Source organism: Schistocerca americana, chromosome X, assembly GCF_021461395.2.
Source record: "Schistocerca americana isolate TAMUIC-IGC-003095 chromosome X, iqSchAmer2.1, whole genome shotgun sequence".
NCBI classification, from domain to species: domain Eukaryota; kingdom Metazoa; phylum Arthropoda; class Insecta; order Orthoptera; family Acrididae; genus Schistocerca; species Schistocerca americana.
Genome location: NC_060130.1, coordinates 953,031,740 through 953,055,561, shown reverse-complemented (window position 1 = coordinate 953,055,561; position 23,822 = coordinate 953,031,740). Strand labels below are relative to the sequence as shown.

The following is a 23,822-nucleotide window of genomic DNA, read 5'->3' as shown; positions in this document are numbered from 1 at the left end:
CTGGAATACTGCTGCGTGGTGTGGGATCCATACCAGGTAGGATTGACGGAGGACATCGAAAAAGTGCAAAGAAGGGCAGCTCGGTTCGTGTTATCGTGCAATAGGGGTGAGAGTGTCACTGATATGATACGCGAGTTGGGGTGGCAGTCACTGGAACAAAGGCGGTTTTCTTTGCGGCGAGATCTATTTACGAAATTTTAGTCACCAACTTTCTCTTCCGAATGCGAAAATATTTCATCACGTTACCCTCCATTCAGAGACTGTTGCACGCAACGACCGTTATTTTGATTTGTAAATAATATATTTCAGCTATCAGTCGACCTTTGGAATATTTATTGGCAGATCTAGATTTCGGCTAGCAACTAGCCATTCTCAATGCACTATCCTTTTTTGGTCAATGCATGCAATGCCAGATCAACAGGCATTACAAGCAGTGACAAAAAAAAAAAAGGATAGTGCATTGAGAATGGCTAGTTGCTAGCCGAAATCTAGATCTGCCAATAAATATTCCAAAGGACGACTGATAGCTGAAATCTATTATTTACAAAGCGAAAATATTTTCCTGACGCCCACCTACGTACGGAGAAATGATCATCATAATAAAATAAGAGAAATGAGATATCAAATGGAGCGATTTAGGTGTTCCTTTTCCCCACGCTCCCTTCGAGAGTGGAATGGTAGAGAAGTAGTATGAAAATGGTTCGATGAACCCTCTGCCAGGCACTTAAGTGTGAATTGCAGAGTAATCATGTAGATGTAGATATTACTGTGCTGGTAGCCCTTCGGAACTCAAGAGTGGTTTCTTCCAGTGATTCCACGCAACTGTTTACAAGAGGATCGACCACGGCGTGCCAAGTTTCGCGCGTGCTGTGTGTGCGGGTCGCGTGCGTAACAAGGCCGGCCTGTCTCGCCATTGTTCGGCCCTTCACGGAATTACTCGCTACAGCGCAACATTTCATTTAGTACTGCATTGTGACAGTTTTCGGTCACCGCAACTCTCTTCATTCCGGCAGAATCGTGGTGTCAGCGCTGTTTACCCTCTACTATTTGTTCGTGGTATGAAGGATGTTCACAGGTCCAGTGGCCGTTAGCACAAAAAAGGGCAATCCAGCGATCTATAGTTACAAGTCTTTAAAAATGAATGGAAATGAAGAAGAGAGGGACGAGAATTCTCAGTATAAGCGGCGGCTACTGCAAATTTGCTAGAAAACGATATTACGGAACCACACAGGAAGTGTTCTTGCTTAACCACAAACGCCGGAACGAAGATGAAAAACGCAAGAGAAGAGAAGGCGGTGAAACGACTTCGGGCAATGGTGCGCTGATTAGGACCGCACCACGATAGGAGCGGCATCTAGCCGAAGTGAATGTAAGCGCGGCTCCTGCCAACCTCGGCCGGGCGTTAGTGCTCAGTATCGGGACAATATACGGACAGGCCTGGCAGAGAACGCTACGATAGCAGTTATTATTTATCCACAAACTGTGCGTAAAACTTGCATGAACATTGTATATAGCAAAGGACTCTGATTTATGTTGCATATCGCCCATCGCTTGCGACACCATTGTAAATAGTAGTTAAGTATTGTCATTCTTCTCATTTGTAATAACAACTATTAATGCGACTTTGCTTGAATTGTTGTCCCTTAGGCGCCCTTTACGAGACGAGTGGGCAAGACCCCACAGAAAGAATTGAAAGATTTAGTTGACAATGAAAGAGCAAACAATTACAGTGATCGACAGCCGGGATTCATGGTTCTGGACATCGAGAAGCACTTCGTGCTAAATTTTCAGTCAAGGAGCACGAGAAGAAATACTTGGCGCGAATGTGATTTGATAGGGAGGAATTTAAAAATAAAATAGCCTTATAGAAGGGACACATTCTGACACAGCACAGTTCCCTAAGCTCACTGTCATTAGAGAAAACGCGACGTTTCAAGAATTCATTATGACGTTTAGAGTTACCAGGATAATTTCCTAAACGTTTTGAGTACACTGTCAATCTTATATCTGTTTCCGATACCGTCTGTCATCTCAGTTGAAAGTGCCCATGTGCATATGCAGAAGTAACTAACTGATCTGCAACGTAGTTCCCATTTTACAGACAAATCATTTTGCGTTAAAACTGCCCAGGGCGTCTACATTGTTTTCCTTGGGTAGAGTTTCCACGTCTCCATAATGTGGCTGCAGAAGTGCTACATCTTTGTGATCAATATATGTGTGTGAAAGCCTTTTTTTCGATTATGAAACTAAATAAGTGACGATTACTTGGCAACCTGAGTGCAAAAATCTGAAATTTTTCTGCATGTCTCTGTATGCTGACAGTCTGTACCGGATAAAAACTATATTATGTCTTCGTCACGCCAAAACTAATTAAATAATACTGAAAATTTATTTAGTTTGTGATCTTTGTTGAGTAATGCGACTGCACTGCCATTTAAACGAGGCGCGTTCACAGTTTCCCCCTTTTCTTCCCCCACGCGCTTACACAGCGTGGCGCGTCGGTGGGGGACATGTGCACTTGGACTGAGTGCTAGCTCGCGGGCCGACTTCTTGGCCGCACCTGTAATACAACCACTCTCAATTATGCTCAACGGTCCCTCTACGTCAGTACGTGAGCTCTGCTTCGTCTTAGTTTAGCTGCGGCTGTTCTTTCCCGTTTTCTACTTCACACTCAGATCACCGTCAGTCGAATTTGTCATTTTCAGACTGACTGAGATGTCCCTGATCGATTAGTTACTCAAGTGACATCGAATAGCTATCGTACTCTTAAAGCCACTGAGCTCTGTTGACCGATGAATTTTCCTGTTACCGCTTCCGCTTCCTTTTATATCGGCGGGTCGGCCTCTCGTGGCATCTAGTGGTTAATTCCGTCTTACATATGGTGTCCGGACACTTTTGATCAGGTAATATAAGTATTAAGTTCTATCGTGCTGAAACTCGTAGACTGAAGTACACCCATGCTGGTGGATGTTGAGGTGTGTCGACGGCAACAAGCGCTATGTGAACGAGATGAACTGCTCGACTTGTCTCATGAAGCACGATCTTGACGCCAGCTGGTAACTGCAATGGATCTGAAACAAAAAAAGACATTAAGAATTTATTTACACAAATTCAGTCAGAGATCAAATTTGCTGAATGAGAAAGCCGCACTCTACAGTTATGATTTGTTCAGGAACCTTATAGAAGCTCTTCTGGCAAATATTTAACCATTTTGGACAGAGATCAAGATTGCTAGATGCATAAACATACATGTAGTCTCTCGACTCACAAGGAATGTGTGCCGCTCGGGGTAGCCGGCCGGTCTTGGGTATCTTATCACGGTTCGCGAGGCTCCCCCTGTCGGAGGTTCGAGTCCTCCCTCGGGCATGGGTGTGTGTGTGTTGTCCTTAGCGTAAGTTAGATTAAGTAGTATGTAAGCTTAGGGACTGTTGATCTCAGCAGTTTGGTCCCATACGACAAAAAAAAAGGAAAAAAAGAAATGTGTTTGCCCTAACATGTAACACTTTAATATCTTTCAATGGCTCTGAGCACTATGGGACTCAACTGCTGAGGTCATAAGTCCCCTAGAACTTAGAACTACTTAAACCTAATTAACCTAAGAACAACACACACATCCATGCCCGAGGCAGGATTCGAACCTGCGACCGTAGCGGTCGCGCGGTTCCAGACTGAAGCGCCAGAACCGCTCGGCCACCAGCGGCCGGCTAATATCTTTCGTAAGTTGATAGCTCTAAATATAACGAGCAGATTTATCGTAGCATCTTTGCACATGAACTACTATCTTTGGTTTGTTGATACTACGTTACATTATGCACGTGTGTTTGTGGTGCTATTTCCTATTGCTACAGTAATAAGAAACATTTCGTAATGTTCTGTGTTGTTACTGTATATAACAAATGTTTTTTGCCATCACTGTACGCAAGAAACCATACGAAAATTACGTGTGGCTCCTGTATGTGTCAATTCAGTTGAAGGTGGGTCAATAGTTTCCAAAATGTCATAGAACACAACTCAAATAGAAGCTATTTTCCGACTTAAAGGTGAATTTACGTACATTTAATTTAGCACACTCATTAAAATACATATAGTATTGCAGTAATTGTTGTGATCAAGATTAGCAGCAGCTGCCCCTTCGTTCACAAGTAAGACGTAAAGATGGCGAAGAATTTGTAGAGCTCACTTGGTAGTGTCACAAAACCGAGCAATCACACCTGACGGACTTGGTTAGAATGACATTAAATACCTTGAAGAAATGTACTTGGACAAGTAAAGAAAGCTCGAACGTTGTCATCTAAAATATTCAGCAACTCTTTCAGTACGACAGACATCTGTGACGAGTTAAAAATGTGTATGCCAGACTGCAATCCGAAACTGGATTGCTGCTCTCGTGGACCTCGAAGGTTTAACGCGCCGCTTGAACATTCCATGTCCTCCGAACTTACAGGGGATCTCCTAATCTGCTGGACTAGTGGCTCACAACTTCTTATCGGATCATATGCGCCTTCAAAGAGAAGAAAAATGTTGTGGCACTACTCATACGGCTACGTATATATCCCAAAGATGATTACAAAGTGTACAGAGTTATGTAAATAGTCATTACTTACACTTTCAAGGATAGCACTGATAGAAAAGAGCACTCAATACACATGTGGTCATTGCAACGCCGTTATTTGATAACCATCAATTAGTTAAATTTAGTAGACACGTAGTACTGAGATAGAAAATGAAGCTTAGAGAGAAATAAGACGCTAACGAAAATGGAAAGTATTACGGCATGAACTTCTTGAACGAATGCTACCAAATTGATACTCCATTTTTTCACGTCGGTGGAATACGTTGATTAAAATTTCATCATTTTGCCACCTTAATTTCAGTAACAGAAAAGCCTTTCCTACAAGTGAAGAATGGTGTGAGCAAATGATGGATATTGTGTGTTACGTTACTGGACTTTTCAAGTGTAAATCGCAACATAGCCTGCCCAGCAGATTTTCACCATCATTCGCACTTCTGAGAAAGGGCAAATCACTGGCATGAGGTACTTGGCAGCATCATACAAACAGATCACACATACAGTGGGTTTTAGTGCAATGACTACAAAACCGGTGTTGACAAGATTGACTGAGGACAACAGTGTGGCAAGGAGAGTAGACACAGGTCCTTCCGGAAGGACTACATTACGAAAATGTCGTAGGACCGATCGACTGGCTCAGCCGAGTAGACGGACACCAGTAACTGAGCCCCTGGGAGACGTTATAGGCACAGTGTCACTACGAACCGTCCAGAATAGATTACTGAAACCTGAGCTGGGACCTCGATGGTGGAGAGTCAGAATCATCTGAGACATTGAGTGGCATTCTGTGGAATTCAACCATGAGTCCCACTTTGTGACGGTCATATCGATGCTTATAGGTCCGTAGACGACTTGGTGAAGGATCCCAGGAAGCAAGGATTCTCGAGACCCATACCTCTCCAGTTCCTGGAAAGAGGGTAACACTTAAAAAACTTCCATTTGGAATACCATTCTCCCGCTCAAAACTATTCGACAGCACTTCACCAAATCTATACGAAAAAACGCTCTTAGATAAGAAGGCCGGAATGAATGAAAGGTAACCACGAAAGTCCAATCGTGAAAAGACCTACAATATTGTGTCTCCAAGTAGTGTGGTACGCCTCACTGATGCTAAGAATGTACCTAAACAACGCTGTTTACGCAGGAAAGCGAGCTAGATAGATGCCTCTAGTAAGGTCAAATTGTCGACAGTCAACAGACATCTCTGAATCCACACTGAGAGAGGTTAAGGAGCTGCCTGGCCTCTAATATCCAGAACAAACAACGGTTGACCATTCGCTCAATGATAACACTTTCTGTCTTCGTACACAACTCAAATGTTGACTTGAGCAGCTCTTGGACATGGTTCTACTGCAGGGTATGTGCGTTAAGACCTGGGGAAGGGCTCAGCGCATAATTTTTATTTTTTGTGATTATTCACGTTTATGTTAATCAGAGCCACAAAGCAGTTACCATGACTTTCACCACTTGCAATTTTTTATGTTGGAGAAACATTTTAGTATCATACTGACCAGGTAGAAAGTTCCACTTTGCAGTGGAGTGTGCGCTGTTTTGAAAAGTCTTGGCAGTTGAAAACTGTATCCCGGACTGGGAATCGACCGCGAAACCCTGTGTTTCGCGAGCAGTTCCCTTATCAATATACTGAGCTATCCAGACACGACCGACGCTTCATCTGCAGAGCCTGACATTATGTGGTGGCCATACGCTCCATCAAGAGACTCATAATGTCGTGACTTCAAATCAAATTGGCATTGATTGTGCGCATAGAAACTGTGGTGTCACCGCCAGACACCACACTTGCTAGGTGGTAGCTTGAAATCGGCCGCGGTCCATTAGTACATGTCGGACCCGCCTGTCGCCACTGTCAGTGATCGCAGACCGAGCGCCACCACACGGCAGGTCTCGAGAGACGGACTAGCACTCGCCCCAGTTGTACGGACGACTTTGCTAGCGACTACACTGACGAAGCCTCGCTCCTTTGCCGAGCAGATAGTTAGAATAGCCTTCAGCTAAGTCCATGGCTACGACCTAGCAAGGCGCCATTAGCCTTACATAGAAATTGATACTTATCGTATAAAGCATGTCTCATCAAGAACGATGTATACAACAAGGATGGATTAAAGTTAAGTATTCCAAAAGCTACGTACTTTTCTTTATAGCATTCATTACGTATCCTGTTTCAGACCTCACGCCATCCTTCGTGTGTTTATAGCGTGCATTGCGGTCCCCTCAAATCACACTGTGTCGGCACTTCTGTCAACACATCAAAAACAATCTGAAATTGCCATCCTCGTGGGGAACATATTTCCGTGGGACAAGTGAAGACTTTCAAATATTCATTTAGTGAAATTAGAAATATGGGAACAAATGGTCATCATGCTGAGGTCAGGGTCCTGGAGCCTTTTTCTGGATCATCCAGGTAGAGGTATAAGACACGAGAGAACCACACCGCGAAGTTTATCTACGCTGACACCCTCTGGAAGGGACAAAGTCACGCTGTGTGCCGAAACAGTGCCACCTGTTTCTCATTATTACGAAATGGTCGGCAAGGAAAACGAAGTATTGCTTAAACTGAAAAAAAAGGTTGGTAAATAAAAGTTGTGCGTTTTGGACAGAGTATGAAATCTTCTCGGAAAACACAAAGCATAAAGGGATGTAAACTTGACAAAGGATGGTGGAGGCTATGCAAGCTTCTACATCCGCAGTGAGAGGGAGAGCGAAGGTGAGAATCTGCGACAGGAGTCGCCAGCATCCTGTCTCCACACTCTGCCGCCCCACCGACGGATTGGGCGAGCACAGCAAACAGACGGAGGTCGTACCAACCACGAACTTCACTACTGGAGGGCGAGGAACAACTTTTGCTCTTATTTTCCGCAACACTCATGCTTTCGGTAATTTCTTGTTAGCCGACAAGAGCCCAGAATAGCGAGTGCAGGTTGGTATACTCTAGCAATGCCTGAATTCCATACGTTCTGTGATGAAATTTTCAATAAAAGCCGCGTGGCAGCAGCTACAGAAGAATAACTCTCTTTCCTAACCACCATGACGAGATGTCTTTTTCGCGTTAACCTTTGTACCGACACTTGACAGCTCACAACTCACTGTCTTGGTCTCCACTAGAGTACCACGCTTAAAAGATGAAAGACCTTTGTTAGAGGTCGCTGGCACCACGGACGTTTTCCTTTCACTGGCCTCGTCACCGCAAATAGGACCAGCTGTATCCTGGAGACCAGCGCATGGGCCCCAAAGAACCAATTCACTCTGAGTGGGTTTCCAAGGCCAGACACTGAATACAGTTGCATTTCATCAATCAGGTGCTCACTTCAAAGCCATCGCTGCACCTTCCGAATCCGTCTTCGTGTCCTGGATCTTAGAACATAGCATCTTACAACATAGCTACCAACATAGCCTTGAAACAGTGATCAGTCTTCATTCCTGTAATTTAGTTGTATTTCGTTTCGTTAATGGCTTCACCAAACTTAGCTTGTGGACTGAAACTTGTTAAGTCTTTTCAGGACTCTGATTCTGGCACACTGGTTGCTGAGACTCTTAATAGTGAATTCTTTTGGTTTATTGTGACTTTATCGGCCTTCTGCCACAGTAACTGTTTGCGTCCGTTCTCGAGAAGATTCGTTTTGGTTTAAGACTGGTTACAAACTAACCATTGCCAGAGAATATTGAGTTAATTGTGAACCAACAACTTTATTGTTCATTTGGGCCTTATATTTTGGCCGCCTTCCGAAGATACATTAATTGGCGAAGAGGCGAATTTCTTTTTGCATGTCTCTGCTTATGAATGTACTCCAACCTAGGCAGACAGTGCTCTTGCAAGTGTTTTCATGTAGGTTCACTTCTACTAAGTTGCTTCCAGTACATGTCCGATTGCTCCTTCAGGTCTTGGTACTGCTCCAGCAGATGTAGTTCATCCACAGACTCCTGGAAGGCGGACTGCAGCCATACCCATGTCGTCCCCGGAGCTCACCAATCGACTCTTCTAGATTGACACCGTAGTCAAGGGTTTCCAGGTGGCACCTTCGCAGTTTCCACCACTCAACAAAAAGGTCAAGCCATTGGCGAACTGTATCCCCCAAATGGATCAACACGTCCTCGTACACGGCATCTCAGGTGAGACCCAGCAGTACACCATCTTCCTGGCAGGTACCAGTTCCTAGATTTATATCTCCTGCAGCAAATCAACCAGAAAGCGGAATCACAGCCCTCCGCCTTATGATAAAATCAAGTCTAGCTTATTGGGCTATATCAATTCGCAGGTACATTTGGCAGCAGCCCACCTTAAATTTTTTAGTTGCTACAAACTTCAGAGACCATTTCACCAGGAATGGTTCACCTGCCTCTAGGGACTGTAACGCAACTGCTGTTTCCAGTGTAGCAACTCTGAGCGAAAGTAATTGTATGTAGCCTCTTTTGTCAGAGTCATGATCTTTGAGCATGCACTCGACAATGGCCTCCAGTTCAAGGAACCGCCGCTAGAAACTTGCCACCCAATCATCACATCATTCAAGTTCTCCCTTTGGTCATCTTCCACTCAGCAGGACTCTTCACAAATGTGCGCCACCCGATCGGTGCACCACCCTCCGACTGAGTCACGAACCAAGCCCAGGATGGACTTACTTTAGAGAGGTCGTCGGGAGTTATAGACCACCCACAGTAACTCCTCTCTTGCAATCAGTGCTTCATTAGCCATTATTGACATCAGTCTTCTTACTGCCGCTCTAAGTGCTCAGCCTGTGGGAAGTCTGGCCATCCAGTCGAAATATACGAGGCAACGGCTAAGGTGAGTGTAGACTTCATCTGCATGTCCTCCTCGGATGCTGATGGATGTGAAAAGGGGGGCCCCTTCCTGGACATCTCGTGCATTCAAGCAGCTTTGCCACATGGGGGACTTGCTGTGGATAAAGATGAACATCAACAACATCCCCATAAGGCTGCAGATCAACACAGGGTCCTGTGCAACAAACACTGATCAGAAGTCGTACTACCAGGTAGGGTTCCCTCCCCTTAAACCTTTCGACACCCCAATGTGCAGTGACCTCATTAAAGGCTTCTGGATATTTTCTGGTTCAGGTTTAGAACCACTCGACTGCCCTGGTGGCCAAGATCTTGGTTGATGATGCACTGGGTGCTATCAGCCTCTTACTTATCGATCTCCGCCACGCACTGGGCCTCGATGTCCACAAGTCCACCCACACAATCAACTCGTTGGGTGTTAACGCCCCCCTGAAAGTTCCTTTTACCAAATTTCTCCCACCCCAGTTCGGGCAACTATTTTGTGGAACATGTGGCACTGCTTCAGTCTGCAACGCCAAAAGTCCATAAAGACAGGAATGTTCCTTTCGCGCTCCACGACAAGCTTCAGTTGGAGCTCCAGTGGCTCCAGGATGAGAGCGCCCTCTCCCCAGTCCTCAATAGCCAGTGAGCGATTGTCGTCAATGAGGGACCCAATAGGGTGCTGCGCATTTGAGATGATTTTAAGTCCACTATTAATGTTCAGTCATTCATAGACGACTATCCAATTCGTAGGGTTGAGGAAATCCTCTCTCCTCTCGGATGGCAGGATGTTCGCTGAAATTGATCTTCGGGATGTATAACTCCAGCTTCCACTCGATGAGAAGTTTCGCCGTATTTCGATTATAAACATCATTTTCTGTCTTTTCCAAAACAATAGGCTACCCTTTGGCATCACCAGTGCTTCGGCAATCTTCTAACGATACTTGGAATGCGACATGGCCCATTATTTAGATGGCATACTTGTAGCGAGTAAAGACACTCAGGTCTTAGCCAACGATTTACACAAACTTCTCATGATGCTAGAACAGGCAAACGTCAAGTTTAATGAAGATGAATGTTGTTTCTTCGTTGTTGAGGTTGAGGACTTAGGTTATGTTTTTAGTGCTTCGGGTATTCGCTCTACTCGACAATATGTGCAGGCTGTCCTAAAACTGCCAAGCCCCGATACCGGCCAGCAGAAATTAGTGTTGGATCAACTCATTTGTTATCGTAAATTCACCAGCACGCAGGGGCTGTTGCCGAACCCTTACATCTCACCCGCTCACCAATTCCACAAAAATGTCCTCTCAAATTGGACACCTGAGAGTAATACGGCGTTTTGGGATTTATGTACGTGTTCATTGTGTACTTGCGTCTCATTTTTTTTCGCCTTCGGTAGGCACATTATCTAGGATTGGTAACTGCCATTAATCAATTATGCAACTCTGCTAACGGAGGTCAAATCATTTTACAGGTGAATTGAAGTCATTTCATTTCCCATTATTTCATGGTGATATACAACTTTTTAAATCCACGTCACTTCGTGACACGTGTACTTGCATTGAGTTTGTTTTCTCTAGCGCTATGTCTGGTGACACAATATTTCAGGTTATTAAATTTAAAAATAGTCGCCCACACCACTCACATGAGAGTTCCAGTTAAGAGTATTTGTTGCGTAAGCGTGATGAGATTCCCGCGTTTTCCGGCCTTTAACGATATTGCGTGAAACCCCAATCATGCAGTCGGCGTTGTGTATATGGGTAACCATTTCACTTGGATCAGTTCATGTACAGCATCTCATTTGTATCGTTGTGTCACTAGCTGTGTTGGCCTATAGTTCGTATAGTTGTCGGAAGAGATCACTAAAAACTTGTATGTCAGATTAATGTGAGCCATCAGCTAGCAACTATCCGTGTTTGAGTTTTTGCGTATCAATATTAGCTGGTTTTCCCAGTTTTACAACGCTTATGAAAAGGTTCAAAATGGTTCAAATGGCTCTCAGCACTATGGGACTAAAATTCTGATGTCATTAGTCCCCTAGAACTTAAAACTACTTAAACCCAACTAACCTAAGGACATCACACCCATCCATGCCCGAGGCAGGATTCGAACCTGCGACCGTAGCGGTCGCGCGGTTCCAGACCGTAGCGCCTAGAACCCTTCGGCCACTCCGGCCGGCTATGAGAAGGAAACGATAACTTTTTAACATAACTTTGGACGCCGACACTGCCTTTCCAGGTTTCCACCTCTCTTATATCTATCATCTAGTCATCTTCCTTTCATTTAATGCCATGTCAGGTAACTGGTAAGCTTATTACACCATGGCAATGCAGATGCCGCAAAACGGACGCAAATGAATATCTTGAGTAACTTTATGGTTTAAATTAATTGAGGCAATATTTGATTCTTACGAATTGTTTTTATCAATACATTAGACAGCATAGATATTGCTGTTTTTCAGAAACGTACTGATTCCACTTTCATGTGTGTATCAATAACGTTCATACCTGTAGGGAATTTGTAAATGCAGTCAGTCTGTTTTTTTCCAATACCTACATGCCTGACTTTGTACAGTTCACCCTTAGGTTATGATTATCTGCAAGCTCTGATTGACGCGGTTTGTTGAAAGTGGCCTGGTCTCGGCGAACAAGTGTTGCTGATTAAGTGCCTACTTCCACACTGCACATGGTACTGAGCTGCGAAAGAAACAGCCAGCTTTCAAATTATCACAATGCCAGAACACAGTTGACACTTCGATCGTTAAAAACTGTAAAGAGCATCAGGGTGTTCGATGCGGGTACAATTCTCCGTCGCAGTGGATCCTTTGCCGAGGCTTTAACCTAACGTTTCGGGGTGGGGGGAGTCGACTCGAAGTAGCATGCGCTCGCCCGAAATCGCGGACGACGTTCCGTAGCCGGCAATCCTGGAAAGGAGTTCTTGCGAGAGGGGAACCACTTTAGACCAAAACGCGCTACATGCGCGCCAGCTTATTAAATTCGCAGATATTATTGTGCAGCTCCGGCAGCAACTTGCGCTCCGCCACCGCCACCGCGGGAGAAGAAAGGCGGCAACATAAATAACGTGCCGGCGCCCTGGATGTGACGCGCATTGAATTGCCCTTACTTAATGAAGACTTGCTTCCCAATACTAGTCGTTGGCAATTTCTCCAAGTTTCACCAGTCGGAGATTAGAACGCGGCGGCGGGTGCGAACAAAGGGAATGGAAATTCGGAATGGGCGCCGCACACGAGCCTCCCCCACTTTTCCCTTCGCACTAATTACGGCCGCCAGCTGCCGCCCCCGCCGCACTTTTCGGGCGCGCCCCCCACCACCGTCAAGGCTCATCACCGCAGTAATCAGATTACAGACTCTTGTGCAACATCTGCGCTCTCCGATGTTTATTTACGTAACAAAAGTAACACAGCCTTGCAGGTAGCACTGTTTTCTCCTGTGCTCTGCACTTGGTCTATATGAATTGCACCGCGGCACTTGACATAAACACGGCCATTAGAGTACCTTGGTGCCTAACCCGACTATAGTGCTGTTTGGGAAACACCGGCGATGAACACGTCTGGTTTGGAAGATTTTCAGTGGCGTATATCGACAGAGATCATTTGTGGGTGACGATCAGCACGCTTGACAGAAACGTACATTGAAGAATTTTGGTGCTTGAAACGACTGTAGCACTGCTTGGGAAACATTACCGCATAACCCGCTTGGGTTAGAGGATTTTCAATTATATAAATCAACCCAGTTCGGTAGCAGATGACGTCTGTCAGGCTTATTTAGTAGCAAGACATATTTCGAGCGAGATGTTTAAAGGAAGACGCTGTGCTTCAGGGAACTACACTGCCGTTTCTTTCTCTTTCCATCGTCTTCTTCTATTTTCACTTAAAACTTAATATTTATTGTCATCTGTTTCAACTTGAAAAACTGCCTGCTTAAAACGGGGATAATGAAAACAAAAATGTGGACTGTGTCATTGTTGGGGGGCTCGGTAACGAGCCGAACTGCTTGAATGAATTGACAGCAGACGAAAATCAGAGTAGGTGGGCAGAGCGTTAAACATACTCGCATAAAAAATTCAACTTAATTGTCTCACCACAGCTACGTATATAGGTTGTTTAAAGTTTTTGAAGCAAACGTCTATCAATGATACATTACGTCACGGGACCAACTTTTGTTAGAGAAAAATGTTCGCCGGCTCGTCCCAAGGTTCAAATGGTTCAAACGGCTCTGAGCAGTATGGGACTTAACATCTGAGGTCATCAGTCCCCTAGAACATAGAACTACTTAAACATAACTAACCTAAGGACATCACACACATCCATGCCCGAGGCCGGATTCGAACCTGCGACCGTAGCGGTCGCGCGGTTCCAGACTGTAGCGCCTAGAACCGCTCGGCCACTCTGGCCGGCTCGTCCCAGGGGCGCTAGACTTCTTGTTATTGAATTCGTCGACACTGGGACGATGTGATTTCACCGAACTACAGGGGGTACTAGCCACGCGTGCTTCATCTGCATGCTACCTACCCCAGTAAATTGACAGAGTGAAATTCAACAAAAGAAAACCTTAAGAATGCGGAGACAGATATTTTACAAGCTCAGTCTACCCCCTGTCACATAGGACAGCTGAATGTCTTATAGGCAACACACATTACAGACGAACGCTGCAGAGTGCCTACACCTTGTCGCCTGTCAGGCGTATTACCTACAATGAGGGGCATTCAGTAAGTAATACAACACTTTTTCTGCTGAAAGCAGGTTAGTCTTGTTAAGGATTCCAGTACACCGTATTGTTTCCTACTTTTTTGCCTACAAACCCCATTTTTCAACACAATCCCTGTTGAATGTGACAGACATATGTCACCTTATTGGGAGGGCTCGTATGTCAACGTTGTACCACTCTACTGGTCGAGTTCAGAGCCAGCATCCTGCTTATCAGTAATCTCCCCATCATCCACGTATCGCTTCCCACAGTGCATAGATGGTCCTTCTTTGCTCTTTAAGGTCTTCTGTTAGGCGGCGAGGAACCCAGCGGCACACACCTCGAGTGCCGCAGCTGGAGGAGGAGTGTGCCAGAACTACCAACATTGATGCCCAATTGTGCAACGAGGTATTTGATTCTGATCCGTCGATCACATCGAATGAGAGTGTCCGCACGTTCCAGCACTTCAGGTGTCACAGCTGTGTACGGCCGGCCGGCGCGTAGGAGAGTGAACTGGTTTGCGCGACCTTGTTGCGATGATGACAGACGCCTCTCCCAGCGACTCACAGTGCTTTTGTTCACTGCCAGGTCTCCGTAGACATTCTATAAGCGCCTAAGAATATCTGAAAGTCAACGACAAAAGAAACTCAATGATAGTTCACTGCGTGAAACGCATCTTCATTACAAGAAATGGTTCAAATGGCTCTGAGCACTATGGGACTTAACATTTGAGGTCGTCAGTCCCCTAGAACTTAGAACTACTTAAACCTAAGTAACCTAAGGACATCACACACATCCATGCCAGAGGCAGGATTCGAACCTGCGATCGTAGCAGTCCCGCGGTTCTGGACTGAAGCGCCTAGAACCGCTTGGCCACCGCGGCCGGCACCTTCATTACAGACACCATTTGAACGCTATGTATAGCGCCGACACGTGTCGACTTGCAAGGACCTAACATCTATGGCCAAGTACACGCAAACACAACGGTACAGGTGAGCCCCTATTAATCAGCCACCATTACTGAATATCCAGTTGAAACACACTTGCCGAATAACTGGCACCACGCAGGGAAACCTTATCGTACACTACATGCAGACAAGCTGCACACACCACCCACACAGTGAGATGATCTATGGCCGATCTCCCACTAACATATAACGATCCTGATTGTTCCAGGAATGCAGCGGCTGCAGAAACCGGGATACATCACCATCGCCTGCCACGGTAATGATGCATGATACCCACACTAACAAACCCAACTTTGCATGAACTATCGCAGCGAGTAAGCCACTACTGCTCTTACTACCCATGCCACTGTCGCAGAGGGCCGGCCGCAGTGGCCGAGCGGTTCTAGGCGCTTCAGTCTGGCACCGCGCAAACGCTGCGGTCGCAGGTTCGAATCCTGCCTCAGGCATGGATGTGTGTGATGTCCTTAGGTTAGTTAGGTTTAAGTAGTTCTAAGTTCTAGGGGACTGATGACCTCAGAAGTTAAGTCCCATAGTGCTCAGAGCCACTTGAACCATTTTTTTGTCGCAGAGTTTTTTTTCCCACGGCACGAGCCTTGACACTTTTTTCCCTCTGCTCTTCAAATTGCTACCCTCATTCACGTTTCGTCCACAATCTATCACCTGATGGATCGTGTTAATACGTAGTCTTACCCAGACGCACGGATAACATCACAGCCCAGCATCCTGTGATCCACCTATTGGACAACTAACATTTTGACGGAGGTGACAGTAGAACATTTGGTTTGGGCACCACGTTGGTGCGAGCGTGGAGGGGCCCCATCTCTAAGTAAAATGTCGGAACTTTATGAAACTATAGGGGCTGAGATGATGCCCCACAATAAATTCACCATTGTTTCAACTGTAACTGGCCTGGAAAAAAATATGTTGCGTTACTTATTACAGGCTATCGTACAAAAGATGTCAAGCGTCGCCAGGAAGGGTCTGTGAACATTTTGTCTGTAACAAAAGTTATTCTCAGTGTCGTAATCTATCAACCATAGATACTTGATGGAAATACTATGAAACACCCTGCATATTACGCACACCACCGTACATCAAATAGCGACGAGTACTTTGTACTAATGTTAGCCATTTGCTGTGCCACTTATTTCCCTTATGGGCCAATTGCACGTGCTGTATACGCTCTGATCTCTTGAAAAACAAACGATCGAGGTGGTAGAATTGTTGGACAGTCTAACGCGATTACCGGTTCTCTAACTTACCCAACGGGCTGTCGGTAGAACAACAGTGGCCCTTCCTCCAGAGATTTGCATTTCAGTTTCCTGAGCGCTACTGTTTCACTTTCAGTTGAATAATGCTGACCTCTTACGATCTCAACAGCTTCACTCTGAACTCCTTGGACATTTGCGTCCAGACTTACTTGATAAGGGCTCCAAATACTAGAGCAGTATTCTAGAATACGTCGTATTAGCATCTTATATATTTTACACCGCCCATGCCTACAGCCCTTCCAAGAAACCTGTAAACGATTCGCATTCCCCACTACTGTTTACCTCTGTTCAGTATATTTCATATAGCGTCTTACTAATACCCATAAGGTTTCATTATGATAACATGAATGCTTGTTACTCTTGAAAAAATTCACGAACTTGTAACATCAGCGAAGACAAGAATGATCCTCGGTGTAAACATGTCACTCTAAACTGTCACCGCATAACTGCCACATACTGTGAACGGATTACTACACGGTTCACTCCCATTACTGAGATCACCGTTTATGCTCGACATCAGGTCGCAGGAGTAGCAGCGGAGGGTGTTTAAAACGTGTCGGGGGACGCGAATAACAGTGCAGTCGTTATCGTAATGTGGAAACGAAGCGATTTATCTGACATCCAGATGGTCATCATCTTTAGCTTTTGGGCCAAGGGTGGAAGCATTTCCGAAACAACTAAGTATATGAACTGTTCGCGTGCCGCCATGATTAAAGTATACCTCGCATGGAAAAGTGGCGCTATTCAAAACCAGCGCTGAGGCCACTCTGGTACACCACGGGCCATTAAAGATAGGGCTGAAAGACACGAAAATACATACAGCTGCTGACCAACTGACCTCCCAGATGGACCAAGGGGTTACCAACAGTAACACATCAACGACTGTGCAGCGAACGTTGCTGCGAATGGGCCTCCGTAGCAGTCGCCAGTTCACGCACTCGTGCTAACTTCTGTTCATCGGTGACGAAGGCTGGAATTTGCACGTCAGTTCCACAACCGGACCTTCACTGAGAGGTGACACGTGACATTTCCAAATGAATCACGTTTTACGCTCCAGCGGACAAACGGCTGTTGGCGTGTACGGCGTAAAACATCTGGAAGTGAACATCGTGTAACAATCGTCGGAAGTGTCCAGGACGGAGGAGGTGCCCTTCGGTCTGTAGAGTGTTTGCGTGACAATCCCCGACCGATATCGTCATTTTGGAAGGCGCAATGGATCAACCATCTATCGCTGGGTGCATGTCCATCCCTACATGCAGTTTGCTTTTCCTCGGCACGATGACATTTGTCAGCAGGGCAATGCAACGTATCACACAGATCGCAGTGAACGTGTGTATTTCGAAGAGCACCTGGATGAGTCTACCGTACTCTCCTGGCCAGCAGACTCCCTAGATTTAAACCCAATCGAGAATCCGTGGGACCACCTGGCCTGGGCTGTACGCGCCATGAATCTTCAACCGAGAAACCTAGCTCAGCTGGCCACGCCACAGGAGTCGGCATAGCTCCACAACCCTGTTGGTACCTTCCAGAACCACACTGACTCTCTTCATGCACGTCTCGCAGCGGGTGTTCAGGCTTTTGACAGGTGCTCACATTAACGTGACTGGACAGTTTAAGTGTCAGGACACGACAGCTATAAGCCTCACGCGCCGGTTAAAACAGGCAGAAGAGGAGGAGGAGGAGAAGATTAGTGTTTAACGTCCCGTCGACAACGGGGTCATTAGGGACAGAGCACAAGTTCAGATTAGGGAAGGCTGATGAAAGAAAGCGGCCCTGCCCTTGCCAAGGAACCATACCGGCTTTTGTCAGAAGCGATTTAGGGAAATCACAGAAAACCTACATGTGGATGGCCGGACGCGGGTTTGAACCTTAGTCCTTCCGAATGCGAGTCCCGTGTGTTAACAACTGCGCCACCTCGCTCGGTAAATAGCCAGAACATAGCCAGAACTGTATCTCTTATAGAGTTTGCTACACCGCGGTGGTGTAGATAGCACGCACGTGTTCCTTTACCATCTTCAGACTGATGCGAATCTTTAGAATGAAGGTAGCTGTAATAGCTGTAAAAACGACAGAAAATGACGAGTTAACATCCACATAGTCGGTCATTAGATAACGAGCACAAGTTTGGTTAGGACACGAATAGCCAAATTTTTTCCAACATTCTCGCTAATCGATTTATGGAAACCTCGGAAATGGCTCTGAGCACGATGCGACTTAACTTCTGAGGTCATCAGTCGCCTAGAACTTAGAACTAATTAAACCTAACTAACCTAAGGACATCACACACATCCATGCCCGATGCAGGATTCGAACCTGCGACCGTAGCGGTCGCGTGGTTCCAGACTGAAGCGCCTAGAACCGCTCGGCCACACTGGCCGGCCGGTAAATTCGTCCTCAACTGGATATTTGCATAGAGATGGACGTCACGTCGAGCTGGTTGCACATACTTGCTTCTGGGGACAGATGGGGGAGTCTTTCTGGCCACGGGAGTACCCGAAGTAGTTCGTAGAGGCAAGAGCTCTGTGTGCATGAGCGCTGTCTTCTTGAAAGATGGTAGCAGGATACTGTCTTGTCAGCGGTAACACATGAGCACGAAAGATGTCTGTGATATAGCGCTGCACCGTCAGCGGTCTCTGCGTTACTATCAGAGGTTCCACACCACGACGGCAGGGGCAGCACCGGTGTTAGTCTTCATAAGAGTGGCGAAATGTGTCCTCTCCTATCGCTGCCGCCATACACGCAAACGATCGTCATCCGTGGTAGTGCATAACCGACAGTCATCACTGTAAATGATTCGACGCCTCTCGTCAGCAGTCTGTGCTCTCTAGATATGGCACCATTCCAAACACAGCTCTCTGTGTTATGGTGTTGATGGCAGTCTCTGACACTACGATGAGTCAGTAGTAGGCCGGCTGTGGAAAGTCTTCGACCAATGGTGCGGAATAATACGAGAGGTATTTGTTCTCAATGGAGAGACGTCTACAGACGTTAAAGTAACCTCTGGCGTGCCACAGGGGAGTGTTATGGGACCATTGCTTTTCACAATATATATAAATGGCCTAGTAGATAGTGTCGGAAGTCCCATGAGGCTTTTCGCGGATGATGCTGTAGTATACAGAGAAGTTGCAGCATTAGAAAATTGCAGCGAAATGCAGGAAGATCTGCAGCGGATAGGCACTTGGTGCAGGGAGTGGCTACTGACCCTTCACATAGACAAATGTAATGTATTGCGAATACATAGAAAGAAGGATCCTTTATACACTGGTAGCAGTTACTTATGTAAAATATCTGGGACTATGCGTGCGGAACGATTTGAAGTGGAATGATCATATAAAATTAATTGTTGGTAAGGCGGGTACCAGGTTGAGATTCATTGGGAGAGTCCTTAGAAAATGTAGTCCATCAACAAAGGAGGTGGCTTAAAAAACACTCGGTCGACCTATACTTGAGTATTGCTCATCAGTGTGGGATCCGTACCAGATCGGGTTGACGCAGGAGATAGGGAAGATCCAAAGAAGAGCGGCGCGTTTCGTCTCAGGGTTATTTGGTAACCGTGATAGCGTTACGGAGATGTTTAGCAAACTCAAGTGGCAGACTCTGCCAGAGAGGCGCTCTGCATCGCGGTGTAGCTTGCTCGCCAGGTTTCGAGAGGGTGCGTTTCTGGATGAGGTATCGAATATATTGCTTCCCCCTACTTATACCTCCAGTGGAGATCACGAATGTAAAATTAGAGAGATTCGAGCGCGCACGGAGGCTTTCCGGCAGTCGTTCTTCTCGCGAACCATACGCGACTGGAACAGAAAAAGGAGGTAATGACAGTGGCACGTAAAGTCCCCTCCGCTACACACCGTTGGGTGGCTTGCGGAGTGTAAATGTAGATGTAGATGTTGTGCTAAGTCCTTCACTTACGACCGGTGCAGACGTGAACAGGTTGCGATGTGATGTTATTCCACTACAGACATTCAGATACAACGTTGAAAGTGTCCCCAGAAGAATTCAAGCCATCACAAAGGCGAAGGGTGGACCCCCACCCCTTCCCCGCTGATAGGTGTCCGGGTACTTTTGATTAAATAGTGTGCACAGGGAACAAAAACAGTGCCATCACACTTCCCTGAGGTACTCCTGACGGTGCCTTTGTCTCAGATGAACACTCGCCGTCCAGGACAATGTATTTGGTTTAGCAGCTTTGGAACACAGATTAAAAGAAAGGTGTGTTTCGCACGATGACAAACTCTGTGGGAAAACTCAGTTGCTGTGAGAAATAGGCTCGAGAGCGAAGGTGACGTAAGAAAAAGGGCGCCCGGAGAAATGGAAGGTGGCAGAGGCAGAGGCGGAAAGAGCGCACGCGCGGGCGCAGGAATCCGCAATTATGACGGCGGTTATTGAAATGCCGGCGCCGGGGCGCACGTAGCGTCGTCTTTTTGCCGTGGAGGTGGCGGGGGTGGAGGGGAGGGCGGGGCCCGGGCGGGCCGAAGAAAGGCGGGCGAAGCCCACGCCCACGCGCTCCAGGCTCGAGGCTGAAGGCTGAAAGGTGAAGCGCACAAAGCGGGCGCAGCCAGAGGCGTCCAGGATGACTTGGAAAATCAAATTAACGACACAAGAAGTACGGCGAGAGAAGGGGCGCCGAGATGTGCGTCGCGCCGACGCCGCTTTTTCGAGCGGAAGGCGGGCGGAGCGGCGCGTCGCGGGGCTATTAGCATTTACAACGAGCTGGGGCTGGGATGCGCACAAAAGAGGAACTCCGCCACAATCGCTACTTTCCTCCGCCCCCGCCTTCGCTGCACACTTAGATTCGCTCTCCCCAGCTCTCGGGCTCCTTACGGCTCGCCAGTTTTGAGCGTCCCACGCTCCGAGCGACGTCTTCCTTCCACTTCCTAGGCGCACTCGCTCACGCATTCTGCGCACGTCAAAGAAGCGCTAGAAAATGCCGTCGAGCAAAGTAATAGACAGTAAATTATGAATGGCAGCCGAGGGCTTCGCAACGCCGATTCCACAACAAGACAAAAATTCGAAATTATCGAGCACGTTGAACGACGAAACTTTCACCGAAAAAAGCTACATTTTCGATTAAAGCAGGCAGCAGCACAGTCAGTTTTTTTAGTAAGGAATGTTTCATGGCTCACAAATTAAAAGGACATTATAGCATGATTATCTTATGCATTCTGGGTAGTTTTTGTAAAATCTTTTTATGAAGTATCACGTTCGAGAGCTTTGCAGAAACGTGATTCTGATATCTTCAACTTAAATAATGACCAAATGAATGACAACGAGAAGTGAACGGATGTTAGAACACCTGTTAAGACATCACCGAATAACTAGAGGGAGTTGTAGAGCGTAAAATCTGTAGAGGAAGACAGAGATTGGAATATATCCAGCAAATAACTGACCCTACTCTGAGATGAAGAAGTTGGCGCAGCAGAGGAATTAGCGGCGGACAGCATGAAACCATTAGAAGGTAACTCAAGAAAAGTTAGAGACTTGAAACTTCTCACGGATGATGCTGATACGTAAAGAAAATTCACAACACCAGAAAATTGTAGAGAAATACAGGAAGACCATCGGAGGATCGACGCTTGGTGCAGGGATTGGCAGCTGATCATCAACATAAACAGATATCATTTAGTTAGTATAAATAATTAGAAAGGCCCAAAAACACGACTCTAGAACAATCGCTTATAGCGGTCACGTTCATTAAATATCAGGGAGTATGAGTACGGAGCAATCTGTAATGGAACAACCACAGAAAACTAATCGCAGCGGAGGCAGATGTAAGAATAAGATTCATTGCAACGTGAAGTGCAGACCACCCACGAAGGATGTAGCTTACAAAAGACTCGTTCGAGCCATATCTGGATATTGCCCAACAGTTTGGGATGCGTACTAGATAAGATTGATAGATGCAACAGAGAAGATCGGAAGAGGAACAGCACATTCCTTCACAGGTTTATTTAGTAAGCACGAAAGCGTCACGGAGAAGCTCATTAAATTCCAGGGGTGGACGCTACAAGAGGGGCGATTCGCATGAATGTGTGGTTTATTGTTAATGTTCAGGAGCGTACGTTCCTGGAAGAGTCAACCAGTATGTTGTATCCTCTTACGTTGATGTCGCGAAAAGGCCGTGAAGACTCGAGACCACACAGAGGCTCACCGACAATCTTTCTTCCCATTTGCGATTGGGACTGGAGAAAATGGAAGTGACACTTGTACACAAAGCACCCTCCGCAACACACCATTAGGTGGCCTGCGGAGTATAGACGTGGATGTAGAATAATCTCAACCGTCTCTGATTTTGAAACGCGAAGGTTTGCTTACTTTCCTTGTTCTCACTATTGTTTCCTGGAATGCCATATTTGCTGGAAACTCTGTCCGCTCATCAAGAATATTCTTTGCCTAGAAAAGGACAGTGTGGCATATCTGCGGTATCAGTTCGCGAACCTCGTGTAGGCCGTTGTCTGGGTATCTCGAAATTCTAAGTTTTTCATCCCTGTACAAATACTCCATTCTGGGATTTTTTCTTAATAGTATTGACTAATTCTTAACGAACTAAAACATTCATACAGTGGACACTGTACACATAACCGATTTTCCCTTGTCTAACAATTCCTTAAGCATTGTACAGTGGGGAGTACACTGTTCACTAGGTTTTGTTTTCTACAGGCTTCCTGCAGTAACGAAAAAACTGAGTGGTAACCTCAAATCTTCAAACCAAAGTCGAAATGTTTCTTTGTAACATGGCTGGTACAGATCGCTTCACGATCCTGTATTAGTTACATTTATTTTATAAACTAAAGCGAGAAGTAGCCTACTAACTGCTCGTTTGTGACTGAAGGATTATCAGTCTAGAAAGCGGATTCCGGGACAACTTGTGTTTACTGTCGAGTGCAACAAAGTTTGTCCCAAGTTGGCTGGTAGTCTGGGAGGTTCCCAGAGCCCACTAGCCGATTTCTGAAGTAGCAGCTTCCTGGCGGTAATCTCTGACTCATGGCTGCAGAGTTGCTTCAGCCACCAAGTGCCCACTTGAGATGTACCAAGTATCTGCTCACAATGGATGTCAACAAGAATCTTGTCTTTCCGCTCCCATGGAATGTGAGTAATTTCGCATCATCTAAACAGCACTTCTGTTCAGCCTATCCTGTGTGTTGCCTCCCCTTACACATTTAGAGTTTGCTCCATCATTCAGTAGTAAAAGACCGTTCAGACTCGGTACCAACCTAGAAAATGGCATATGCCTGTTTGTACGCCATGTCAGGGAACCTTTTGCAGTACTCCTCTATTTTAATGCCTCGCGGCCCTTTTTCGACCGTCACATTGGCTACAAGCTTGCTGCCACCCCTCCAACGAGTCGTCCCGTGCTGACAGTAATTTGCTTCCCCGTTGGCCTGTGCTGGCGATGCCATCTGAAGATGTAAGTGTCGCTCTTTGCTGAAGTATGAGGTGGCAGTTTCATACCTCAGAGTCCGTGCTCTGGGCTGTTCACATTTATCTTGTTGTTCATACATCTTGGATGCGGAGTTCCTTG

General features: G+C 46.2%; 1 long non-coding RNA gene across 1 annotated transcript in view; it reads right to left on the bottom strand.

Moving 5' to 3' along the window:
- Nucleotides 1-705: 705 nt before the first annotated feature.
- The window catches only part of LOC124556556, a 91,320-nt gene continuing 68,203 nt past the window's right edge, over nucleotides 706-23,822 (bottom strand). Inside the window, exon 3 of the long non-coding RNA XR_006968619.1 lies at nucleotides 706-3,071. This is a non-coding gene — a long non-coding RNA (uncharacterized LOC124556556). The remainder of the gene's footprint in view (nucleotides 3,072-23,822) is intronic.